General features: G+C 43.6%; 6 pseudogenes; all 6 read right to left on the bottom strand.

The window, feature by feature from the left end:
- Positions 1–1,155: 1,155 nt before the first annotated feature.
- Positions 1,156–1,274, bottom strand: LOC148267462 (5S ribosomal RNA; annotated as a pseudogene).
- Positions 1,275–4,846: 3,572 nt separating this feature from the next.
- On the bottom strand, positions 4,847–4,965 carry LOC148267461 (5S ribosomal RNA; annotated as a pseudogene).
- Positions 4,966–7,510: 2,545 nt separating this feature from the next.
- Positions 7,511–7,629, bottom strand: LOC148267460 (5S ribosomal RNA; annotated as a pseudogene).
- A 2,137-nt stretch (positions 7,630–9,766) lies between these two features.
- Positions 9,767–9,885, bottom strand: LOC148267459 (5S ribosomal RNA; annotated as a pseudogene).
- A 1,595-nt stretch (positions 9,886–11,480) lies between these two features.
- On the bottom strand, positions 11,481–11,599 carry LOC148267458 (5S ribosomal RNA; annotated as a pseudogene).
- A 348-nt stretch (positions 11,600–11,947) lies between these two features.
- On the bottom strand, positions 11,948–12,066 carry LOC148267457 (5S ribosomal RNA; annotated as a pseudogene).
- Positions 12,067–12,203: the final 137 nt, after the last annotated feature.

Raw genomic sequence — 12,203 nt, 5'->3', positions numbered from 1 at the left:
TCATTTTTCGTTGTTCTACTATGTAAGATGCTCGCAATGACACTCTTATCACGTGATGGGCTTTAATTGAATGCGCAAAAAATATTAAGTAAAATACCCCGGTGCCGTGAGTCAAGTTTGCAAATGAACTGGCAGATAGTCGCTCCGGTCCCGTGTAACGTTTAACGCCCCATATTCAGAAAGAAGGGTTCAACACGAGTACTTCCCAAGAGGTCACTCATCCTTGTATTACTCTCGCCCAAGGATGCTAAACTGTATAGTTTTGATGGGATCCGGTGAACTAGTGCTTGTATGATCGCACACGTTCTAGTTTACAGTGCAAATACATATACCCCTTCTCCTTCTCTCTTCCCTCTCGTCATTTATTTCGCTGTGCGCACACCTCATCTCTGCTTCTAGTTCTAATATCAAGCAAAATGTCCTGGTGCCTTGACTCATGCCCATATGAACGGAACGCCGACCGCACCTCATTTTACATTGTTCTACTATGTAAGATGTTCCCAATAACACTCTTATTACGTGATGAGATTTAGTTCAATTCATGAAAGATATTAAGCAAAATGCCCCAGCGCCGTGACTCACGTTTGCGAATGAACTCACGTTTACGAAATGCCCTATCGCCTAGATTCATGCCTAGATGAATGACGCATGGATCTTTTGATTATGTCTCGACGAAAATCTGATTGTTGTGAATAATGTATCAAAGCTACTTCATCTCTTTCATCAGAATTATTAGTATCTTTGATGTTAGTATAAATATCGTTATTCTGTTGGTTATCAGTAAAAATCACTACATGTTTGGCTTTTCTTGAACGAATTTGAGGATCCACTGTCACGTTTTCTTCATTTTCCCCCTCCAGTTGTTCTAAATCGTCGATTAATTTGTATGACCAATAAGGAACTTTTTACTAATTTCTTTTATTCCAACAAAATTCGTTTGATCATTGGGATTAGTTAGAACCACATCGAATAAAAACTGAATTTTATTTTTTCGATTTTTTGAATCAACTTGCTCTTGTTGGTGTTCTGGAAATACATCTATTTTTGTTTTTCTACTATTTAAGATGCTAATAAAGACACTCTTATTGCTATGAATGAAATGGCGGACCATGGCTCCAGTTTTGCGTAACGTTTAACGCCCCATTCCCAAAAAGATGGGTACAACACGAGGATTTTCCAAGAGGTCACCCATCTTAGTACTACTCTCACCCAAGCATGCTTAACTAGGGAGTTCTGATGGGATCCAGTGCATTAGTGTTGGTATGATCGCATCCTTTCAATTTTGCGATCAAATGCATGTACCCCTACTCTTTCCTTCCCCTCTCCCATCATTTGCTTCAATGTGCGTGCACACCGTATCTCTGCTTCTAGTTCAAATATCAAGTGAAATGCCACAACACCTCGACTTACGCCCAGATGAACAGACTGCCCTCTGCACCTCTATTTTTGTTGTTCTATTATGTAAGATACTTGTAATGACACTCTTATCTAGTGATGAAGTATAAATTAATGCACGAAAAATATTAAACAAAATATCCTAGCGCCGTGACTCACGTCAGCAAATGAACCAGCGAACCGTGTCTTCGGTCACCTATCCATAAAAGGACGGGTACAACATGAGGACTTTTCAGGAGGTCACCTATCATAGTACTACTCTCGCCGAAGCACGCTACACAACAGAGTTCTGGTAGGATCCGGTGCATTAGTGCTAGTATGATCGCATCCGTCCTATTTCGCACTACAAATGCATGTGCCCCTTCTCCTTCGCTCCCTTCTCCCATCATTTGTTTCACTGTGTGCGCACACCTCACCTCTGCTTCTAGTTCTAATATTAGGCCAAATGCCTCGATTGAAGCATAGATGTACGGACCCCCCCACTGCACCTCTGTTTTCATTGTTCGACTATTTATGATTTTCGTAATGACACTCTTATCATGTGGTGAACTATAAATGAATGCACGAAAAATATTAAACAAAATGTTTCGGCTCCACGATTCACGTTTACGAATGAACCAGCGAACCGTGGCTCCAGTCGCGCGAACATTTAACGCTGCATCGACAACAAGATGGAACAACACAAGGACTTCCCCGGAGGTCACCCATCTTAGTACTACTCTTGCCCAAGCACGCTTAGCAACAAGTTCGAATGGGATCCGATGCATTAATGCTGGTACGATCGCACTTGTCCCATTTTGTGCTACAAATGCATGTGCCCCTTCTCCTTCCCTCCCCCTCTCATCATTTGTCTCGTTATGCATGCACACCTCACCTCTGCTTGTAGATTTAATATCAAGCGAAATGCCCCGGCACCTTGACTCATGCCCATATGAACGGATCGCCCGCCGCACTTCTGTTTTCTTTTTTCTGCTATGTAAGATACTCAAAATAAAGATCTTATCACATGGTGGGTTATAATTAAGTGCACGAAAAATATTAAGCAAAATGCCCTGGTGCCGTTACTCACATTTACGAATAAACTGGCAGACCGTCCTATGGTCCCGCGTAATGTTTAACACCCCGTCTGCTAAAAAAATGGAACAACACGAGAACTTTCTATGAGGTCACCCATCCTAGTACTACTCTTGCCCAAGCACGCTTAACTATGGAGTTCTAATGGGATCTGGTGTATTAGCGATCGTATGATCGCACCCGTTCTAATTCCTGCTGTAAATACATATACCCCTTCTCCTTCCCTCCCCCCTCCCATTATTTGTATCGCTGTGCGCGAACATCTCACCTCTGCTTCTAGTCCTGATATCAAGCGAAATGCCCCGGCGCCTCGACTCATGCCCATATGAGCGAATCGACCACCGCACCTCTATTTTTGTTGTTCTACTATGTAAGGTACTCGTAATAGCACTCTTATCACATGATGGACTATAATTGAATCCATAAAAAAATATTAAACAAAATGCCTCGGCGTTGTGACTCACATTTGCGAATGAACTGGCGGATCATCGCTCGGTCATGCGTAACGTTTAACGCCCTGTCTATAAAAAGAAGGGTGCAACATAAGGACTTTCCAGGAGGTCACCCATCCTAGTACTACTCTCGCCCAAACACGCTTCATTAGGGAGTTTTGATGGGATTCGGTGAATTAGTGTTGGTATGATTGCACCCGTTCTATTTCGCGCTACAAATACATATACCCCTTCTCATTCCCTCCCCCCTCCCGTCATTTGTTTCGTTGTGCGCGCACACTGCACCTCTGCTTCTAATTCTAATATCAAACGAAATACTTTGCTGTCTCAACTCACGCTAAGATGAACAGATCATTCGCCTCACCTCGTTTTTAATTTTTCTACTATGTAAGATGCTCGTAATGACACTCTTATCACATGGTGGACGATAAATAAATGCATGAAAAATATTAAGCAAAATGCCTTGGTGCCGTGACTCACATTTGCGAATAAACCAGCGGTCTGTGGTTCCAGTCGTGCGTAATGTTTAATTCCTCATTTGCAAAAAAATAGATGCAACACGAGGACTTCCCAGGAGGTCAACCATCTTAGTATTACTCTCACCCAAGGACACTTAACTGTAGAGTTCTTATGGGATTCGGTACATTAGTGCTGGTCTGATTGCAGCCGTCTAATTCTGCTCTACAAATGCATTTTCCCCTTCCCCTTCCCTCCCCCCTCCCATAATTTACTTCGATGTGTGCGCACACCTCACATCTGCTTCTAGTTCTAATATCAAACGAAATGTCCAGGTGCCTCGACTCATGCCCATATGAACGGATCGCATGCTGCTCCTCTGTTTTTGTTGTTCTACTATGTAACATACTCATAATAACACTTTTATCACGTCGTGGACTATAATTGAATGTACGTAAGCAAAATGCTTTGGCACCATGACTCATGTTTGCGAATGAATCGGTGGATTGTCGCTCTAGTCCTGTGTAATGTTTAACGCCCCGTCTGTAAAAAGAAGGGTGCAACACGAGGACTTTCTAGGAGGTCACCCATCCTTGTACTACTATCTCTAAAGTACGCTCAACTGTGGAGTTCTGATGGGATCCGGTGAACTAGTGCTAGTATGATCGCACCCGTTCCATTTCGCGCTGCAAATACATATACCCCTTTTCCTTCCCTCCCCCCTACCGTCATTTGTTTCGTTATGCACGCATACCGCACCTCTGCTTTTAGTTCTAATATAGAGCGAAATACCCCGGTGCTTCGACTCACGCTCAGATAACGGACTTCCCGCTGCACCTCTGTTTTCATTGTTCTACTATGTAAGATACTCGTAATGATAATCTTATCACGTGGTGGACTATAAATGAATGCACAAAAAATATTAAGCAAAATACTCCAGTGGTGCAACTCACGCTGATGGACTATGGCTCCAGTCACGTGTAACGTTTAACGCCCCATTTTTAAAAAGACGGGTGGAAAATGAGGACTTTGTAGGAGGTCACACTCATTCTAGTACTACTCTTGCCTAAGCACGCTTAACTATGGGGTGCTGATGGGATCCGGTGCATTAGTATTGGTATGATCACACCTGTTCCATTATGTGCTGCAAATAAATTTACATCTTCTCTATTCCTCCCCCCTCCTGTCATTTGTTTCACTGTGCGCGATAACCGCACCTCTGCTTCTTGTTTTAATATCAAGTGAAATGCTTCGATGACTCGACTCACACCTAGATGGACGGACCACCCGCTAAACCTCATTTTTCATTCTTCTACTATGTAAAATAATTGTAATTATACTCTTATCACGTAGTGGACTATAAATGAATGCACGTAAAATATTAAGCAAAATGCCCTGGCGCCTTTACTCACGCTGGCAGCCTGTGGCTCTAGTCACACGTAACATTTAATGCCCCATCCCCAAAATGATGGGTGCAACACGAAGATTTCCTAGGAGGTCACCCATCTTAGTATTACTCTCGCTCAAGCATGCTTAACTGAGGAGTTCTTATGGGATCCGGTGCATTACTTTTGGTATGATCGCACCCTTCAAATTTTGGGCTCAAATACATGTACCACTACTCCTTCCCTCCCCACTCCCATCACTTATTTTGATGTGCCCGCGTACTGCACCTCTGCTTCTAGTTCTAATATCAAGTAAAATGTCATGGCACCTCGACTCACGCCCAGATGAACGGACAACTCACTGTACATCTATCTTTTTGTTATACTATTTAAGATGCTAGTAAGGACACTTTTATCACAGTGAATGAAATAGCAGACCGTGGCTCTGGTCGCGCATAACGTTTAACGCCCTGTCCCTAAAAAGATGGGTGCAACATGAGGATTTCTTAGGAGGTCACCCATCTTAGTATTACTCTCGCCCAACCACATTTAACTGGGGAGTTTTTATGGGATACAGTGCATTACTTTTGGTATGATTGCACCATTCCAATTTTGCGCTCAAATGCATGTACCCATACTCTCATCACCCCTCCCATCATTTGTTTTGATGTGCACGCAAACCGCACCTCTGCTTCTAGTTCCAATATCAAGCAAAATGTCACGATGCCTTAACTCATGCCTAGATGAATGGACTACCTCCCATACCTTGTTTTTCGTTGTTATACTATGTAAGATGCTTGTAATGACACTTTTATCACGTGGTGGACTATAAATGAATGCACAAAAAATATTAAGCAAAATGCCCCGGTACCGTGACTCATGTTTGCAAATGAACCAGTGGACCATGGCTATGGTCATGAATAACGTTTAATGCCCCGTCTGCAAAAAGACGGGTGCAACACGAGGACTTTCTAGGAGCTCACCCATCCTAGTACTATTCTCATCCAAGACCGTTTAACTGAAGAGTTCTGATGGGATTCGGTGCATTAGTGCTGGTACGATCGAATCCGTCTCACTTCGCGCTGCAAATGCATGTGCCCTTTCTCCTTCCCTCCCCCCTCCCATCATTTATTTCACTGTGTGCGCATACCTCACCTCTACTTCTATTTCTAATATCAAGCGAATTGCCCCGGTGCCTCATGTCACGCCTAAATTAACGGACTGCCCGCCGTACCTTAGTTTTCATTGTTCTATTATGTAAGATACTCGTAATGACACTTTTATCTAGTGATGGAGTATAAATAAATGTAGGAAAAATATTAAGTAAAATATCCCGGCGCGGCCACTCATGTCGGTGAATGAACCGACAGACTGTGTCTCCCGTTGTGAATAATGTTTAACATCTGTCCAGAAAAGGACGGGTACAACACGAGGACTATCCAAGAGGTCGCCCATCATAGTACTACTCTCACCCAAGCACGTTATAAGACGGAGTACTGGTGGGATCCAGTGCATCCGTCATTTGTTTCGTTGTGCGCACACCTCACCTCTGCTTCTAGTTCTAATATCGAGCGAAATGTCCCGGTGCTTCGACTCATATCCATATGAATAGAACACTTGCCGCACCTTGTTTTTCGTTGTTCTACAATGTAAGATGCTCGCAATGACAATCTAATCACGTGATGGGCTTTAACTGAATGCACAAAAAATATTAAGCAAAATGCCCCAGCGCTGTGACTCACGTTTGCGAATGCACTGGTGGATCGTCGCCCCGGTCCCGCGTAATGTTTAACACCCTATCTGCAAAAAGAAGGGTGCAACACGAGAACTTCCCAGGAGATCACCCATCGTAATACTACTCTCACCCAAACATGCTTAGCTGTGGAGTTCTAATGGGATCCAGTGAAGAAGTAGTAGTAGGATCTCACCCACTCCTATTTGCACTGCAAATACATATACTCCTTCTCCTTCCCTACCTCCTCCCGTCATTTGTTTCGTTGTGCGTGCACACCTCACCTCTGCTTCTAGTTCTAATATCAAGTGAAATGCCCCAGTGCCTCGACTTATGCCCATATGAATGGATTGCCCGCTGCAACTCTATTTTTGTTGCTCCACTTTGTTAGATACTCGTAATAACACTCTTATCATATGATGAGTTTTAATTAAATACACGAAAAATATGAAGCAAAATGCCCTAACATCGCGACTCACGTTTGCAAATGAACCGACGAATCGTGGTTCCTATCGCGCGTAACGTTTATTGCCTCGTGTGCAAAGAAACAGGTGCAACACGAGGACTTTCCAAGAGGTCAACCATCTTAGTAATACTCTCACCAAAGGACACTTAACTGTAGAATTCTTATGGGATTCGGTGCATTAGTGCTGGTCTTATTGCACCTATCCCAATCCATGCTACAAATTCATGTGCCCCTTCTCCTTCCCTCCCCCTCCCGTCATTTGTTTCGCTGTACGCGCACACCTCACCTCTGCTTCTAATTCTAATATGAAGCAAAATTCTCCAGCACCTCAACTCAAGCCCATACGAATGAATCACCCGCCGCACCTCTGTTTTTGTTGTTTTACTATGTAAGATACTCGTAATAACACTCTTATCACGTGATGAGCTTTAATTAAATGCACGAAAAAATTAAGCAAAATACCCCTATACCGTGACTCATGTTTGTGAATGAATCGACAAACCGCCGCTCTGGTACTGCTTTAACATTTAACGCCCCGTCTGCAATAAGAATGGTGCAACACGAGGACTTCTCAAGAGGTCACCCATCCTAGTACTACTCTCGCCCAAGCACACTTAATTGCGGAGTTCTAATGGGATCCGGTGAATTAGTGCTGGTATGATTGCCCCCGTTCCACTTCGCGCCGCAAATACATATACCACTTCTGCTTCCCTCCTCCCTCTCGTCATTTGTTTCGCTGTACGCGCGCATCTCACCTCTGCTTCTAGTTCTAATATCTAGCGAGATGCCCCAGCGCCTCGACTCATGCCTATATGAACGGATTGCCTGCTGCACCTCTATTTTTGTTGTTCTACTATGTAAGATACTCGTAATAACACTCTTATCATGTGATGGGTTTTAATTGAATGACGAAAAATATTAAGCAAAATTCTCCAACACTGAGCGCAATGTTTAACACCCCATCTGCAAAAAGAATGGTACAACAATAGGACTTCCCAGAAAGTCACCCATCCTAGTACTACTCTCGCCCAAAAATGCTTAACTGCAGAATTCTGATGGGATTTGGTGAATTAGTGCTGGTATGATTGCACCTGTTCGATTTCTCGCTGCAAATACATATACTGCTTTTCTTTCCCTCCCCCTTCCTAAAATTTTTTTCGCTGTGCGCGCACCCCATACCTCTTCTTCAAATTCTAATATAAAGCGAAATGCCCCGACGGCTTGACTCACACCCAGATGAATGGATCGTTCGCCGCACCTCATTTTTTATTATTCTACTATGTAAGCTGCTCATAATGACACTCTTATCACGTGGTTTGACTATAAATGAACGCACAAAAAATATTAAGCAAAATGTCATAGCGTCGAGACTCACACCGATGAATGAACTGTTGGACTGTGTCTCCGATGTGCGTAATGTTTTACACTCCATCCGAAAAAAAATGGGTGCAACACGAGGATTTAGTGGGATTCCAAGGACACTTAACTACTGAGTTCTTATGGGATTCAGTGCATTAGTGCTAGACTGATTGCACCAGTTCCATTCCCCACTACAAATGTATATGCCTCTTCGGCTTCTCTCCCCCCTTCGATCATTTGTATCACTATACACGAACACTTCACCTCTATTTCTAGTTTTAATATCAAGAAAAATGTCCCGGCCATGCCCAAATGAATGGGTCGCCCGCCGCACCTCTTTTTTCGTTGTTCTACTATGTAAGATACTCATAATAACACTCTTATCACTTGATGGGCTATAATTGAATTCACGAATAATATTAAACAAAATGCCCCGGCATCGTGACTCACATTTGCAAACGAACCGGCGAATGTCGCTCCGGTCCCGCACAACGTTTAACGCCCCATCTATAAAAAGAAAGGTGCAACATGTGTACTTCCTAATAGGTCACCCATCCTAGTACTACTCTCACCCAAGCATGCTTAATTACAGAGGTCTGATTTGATTCGATGAACTAGTGCTGGTATGATCGCACCTGTTCTAATTTGTGCCATAAATACTTATACCCATTCTCTTTCCCTCTTCCCTCCCATCATTTGTTTCGCTGTGCACGCACCTCATCTCTGCTTCTAGTTCTAATATCAAGAAAACTGCCCCGGCACCTCGACTCATGCCCATATGAATGGATCGCCCTCCGCACCTCATTTTTCATTGTTCTACTATGTATGATACTCGCAATGATACTCTTATCACGTTATGGGCTTTAATTGAATGCGCAAAAAATATTAAGAAAAATGCCCGACGTCGTGACTCATGTTTGCAAATGAACCGACAGACCAACGCTCCAGTCTCGCGTAATGTTTAATGCCCCATCTGCAACAAGAAGAATGCAGCACGAGAACTTCCCAGGAGGTCACCCATCTTAGTACTACTCTCACCAAAGAAATGCTTAACTGCGGAGCTTTGATGGGATGCGGAGAAATAGTGCTGGTATGATCGCATACGTTCCAATTTACGCCGCAAATACATATTCTCCTTATCCTTCCCTCTCACCTCCTGTTATTTATTTCACTGTGCGCACTTCACCTCTGCTTCTAGCTCTAATATCAAGCGAAATACCTCGGTGCCTCGACTCATGCCCATATGAACAGATCGCCCGTCGCACCTCATTTTTTTTTTCTAGTATGTAAGATACTCGTAATGACACTCTCATCACATGATAGGCTTTAATTGATGCACAAAAAATATCAAGCAAAATACCCTGGCGCCGTGACTCACGTTTGCAAATAAACTGGTAGTCTATCGCTCCGGTCTCATGTAACATTTAATGCCCCATATGTAAAAAGAATGGTGCAACACGAGGACTTCCCAGGAGGTCACCCATCTTAGTACTACTCTCGCCAAAGCACGCTTGACTACAGAGCTCTGATGGGATCTGAGGAAACAGTGCTGGTATGATCGCACACGTTCTAGTTTACGCCGTAAATACATATTCCCCTTCTCCTTCCTTCTCCCCTCCCCTCATTTGTTTCGCTGTGCGCGCACCTCACCTCTGCTCTAGTTCTAATATCAAGCGAAATGCCCTGGCGCCTCGACTCATGCCCATATGAATGGATCGCCCGTTGTACCTCATTTTTCTTGTTTCTATCATTTAAGATGCTCGAAATGACACTCTTATCACATGATGGATTTTAATTGAATACGCAAAAAATATTAAACAAAATGCCCTGGTGCCGTGACTCACGTTTGCGAATGAACCAGCAGACCGTCGCACCGGTCCCGCGTTACTTTTAACGCCCCTTCTGCAAAAAAAAGGGTGCAAAAAAAACTTCCTAGCAGGTCACTCATCCTAGTACTACTCTAACCCAAGCACACTTAACTGCGGAGTTCTAATAAGATCCCGTGAACTAGTGCTGGTATGATCGCACCAATTATGGATCGCCCGCCGCACCTCGTTTTTTCGTTGTTCTATTATTTAAGATGCTCACAATGTTACTCTTATCATATGATGGACTTTAGTTGAATGCGCAAAAAATATTAAGTAAACTACCCTGGCGCCGTGACTCACATTTGCGAATAAATCGACAGACTGTCGCTCCAGTCCCACGTAATGTTTAACGGTCCTCTACAAAAAAAAGGGTACAACATGAGAATTTCCAAGGAGGTCACCCATCCTAGTACTACTCTCGCCAAACCATGCTTAACTGTAGAGTTCTGATGGGATCCGATGAACTAATGCTGGTATAATCGCGCCCTTTTTTTTGTGCCTCAAATACATATGCCCCATCTCCTTCCCTCTCCCCTCCCGTCATTTCTTTCACAATGCGCGCACCACACCTCTGCTTCTAGTTTTAATATCAAGCGAAATGCCCCGACATCTCAACTCATGCCCATATGAACGGATCGCCCACTGTACCTCTTTTTTTGTTATTCTACTATTTAAGATGCTCACAATGACACTCTTATCACGTGATGGGCTTTAATTAAATACCCAAAAAATATTAAGCAAAATGCCTGGTGCTATGACTGATGTTTGCGAATGAACAAGCGAACCGTCACACCAGTCCTACGTAATGTTTAACGCCCTGTCTGTAAAAAGAAGGGTGCAACAAAAAGACTTCCCAGGAGGTCACCCATCTTCGTACTAGTCTAGCCCAAACACATTTAACTGTGGAGTTGTGATGGGATCCGGTGAACTAGTGCTAGTATGACCGCACCCTTCATGGGTTGCGCCGCAAATACATATACTCCTTCTCCTCTCCCCTCCCATCATTTGTTTCGTCGTGCACGTACCTTACCTCTGCTTCTAGTTCTAATATCGAGTGAAATGCCCTAGTGTCTCGACTCATGCCTATATGAATGGAACACCCGCTGCACCTCTTTTTTCGTTATTATACTATGTAAGATGCTCGTAATGACACTCTCATCACGTGATGGGCTTTAATTGAATAAGCAAAAAATATTAAGTAAAATATCCAGGCACCGTGCCTCACGTTTGGGAATAAACCAGCGGATCGTCGCTGTACTCCCTCGTATTTTTTTACACCCCGTCTGAAAAAAAAAGGTGCAACACGAGGACTTCCTAGGAGGTCACCCATCCTAGTACTACTCTCACCCAAGCATGCGTAACTGCAAAGTTCTGATAGGATCCAGTGAACTAGTGCTGGTATGATCGCACCTGTTCTCATTTACACTGCAAATACATATACCCCTTCTCTTTCACTCTCCCTTCTCGTCATTTGTTTCGCTGTGCACGCACCTCACCTCTATTTTTAGTTCTAATATCAAGCAAAATGTCCTGGTGCCTCGACTCATGCCCATATGGACGGATCGCCAGCCGCACCTCATTTTTCATGTTTCTACTATTTAAAATGCTCGCAGTGACACTCTTATCACGTGATGGGCTTTAATTGAATGCACAAAAAATATTAAGCAAAATGACCTGGCGCTATGCCTCACGTTTGTGAATGAACCGGCAGACCGTCACTCCACTCTCTTGTAACTTTTAATGCCCCGTTTGCAAAAAGAAGGGTGCAACACGAGGACTTCACAGGAGGTCACCCATCCTAGTACTACTCTCGTACAAGCATGCTTAACTGTGGAGTTCTGATGGGATCTAGTGAACTCGTACTGGTATGATCGCACCCGTTTTGGTTTGCACCACAAATATATATAACCCTTCCCCTTCTCTCTCCCCTCCTATAATTTGTTTTGCTGTGCATGCACCTCACCTTTGTTTTTAGTTTAAATATCAAGTGAAATGGCCCGGCACCTCGACTCTTGC

Source organism: Carica papaya, chromosome 3, assembly GCF_054855325.1.
Source record: "Carica papaya isolate Zhongbai chromosome 3, ASM5485532v1, whole genome shotgun sequence".
In the NCBI taxonomy this organism is placed as follows: Eukaryota; Viridiplantae; Streptophyta; class Magnoliopsida; order Brassicales; family Caricaceae; genus Carica; species Carica papaya.
This window is presented reverse-complemented; position numbering and strand designations above follow the sequence as displayed.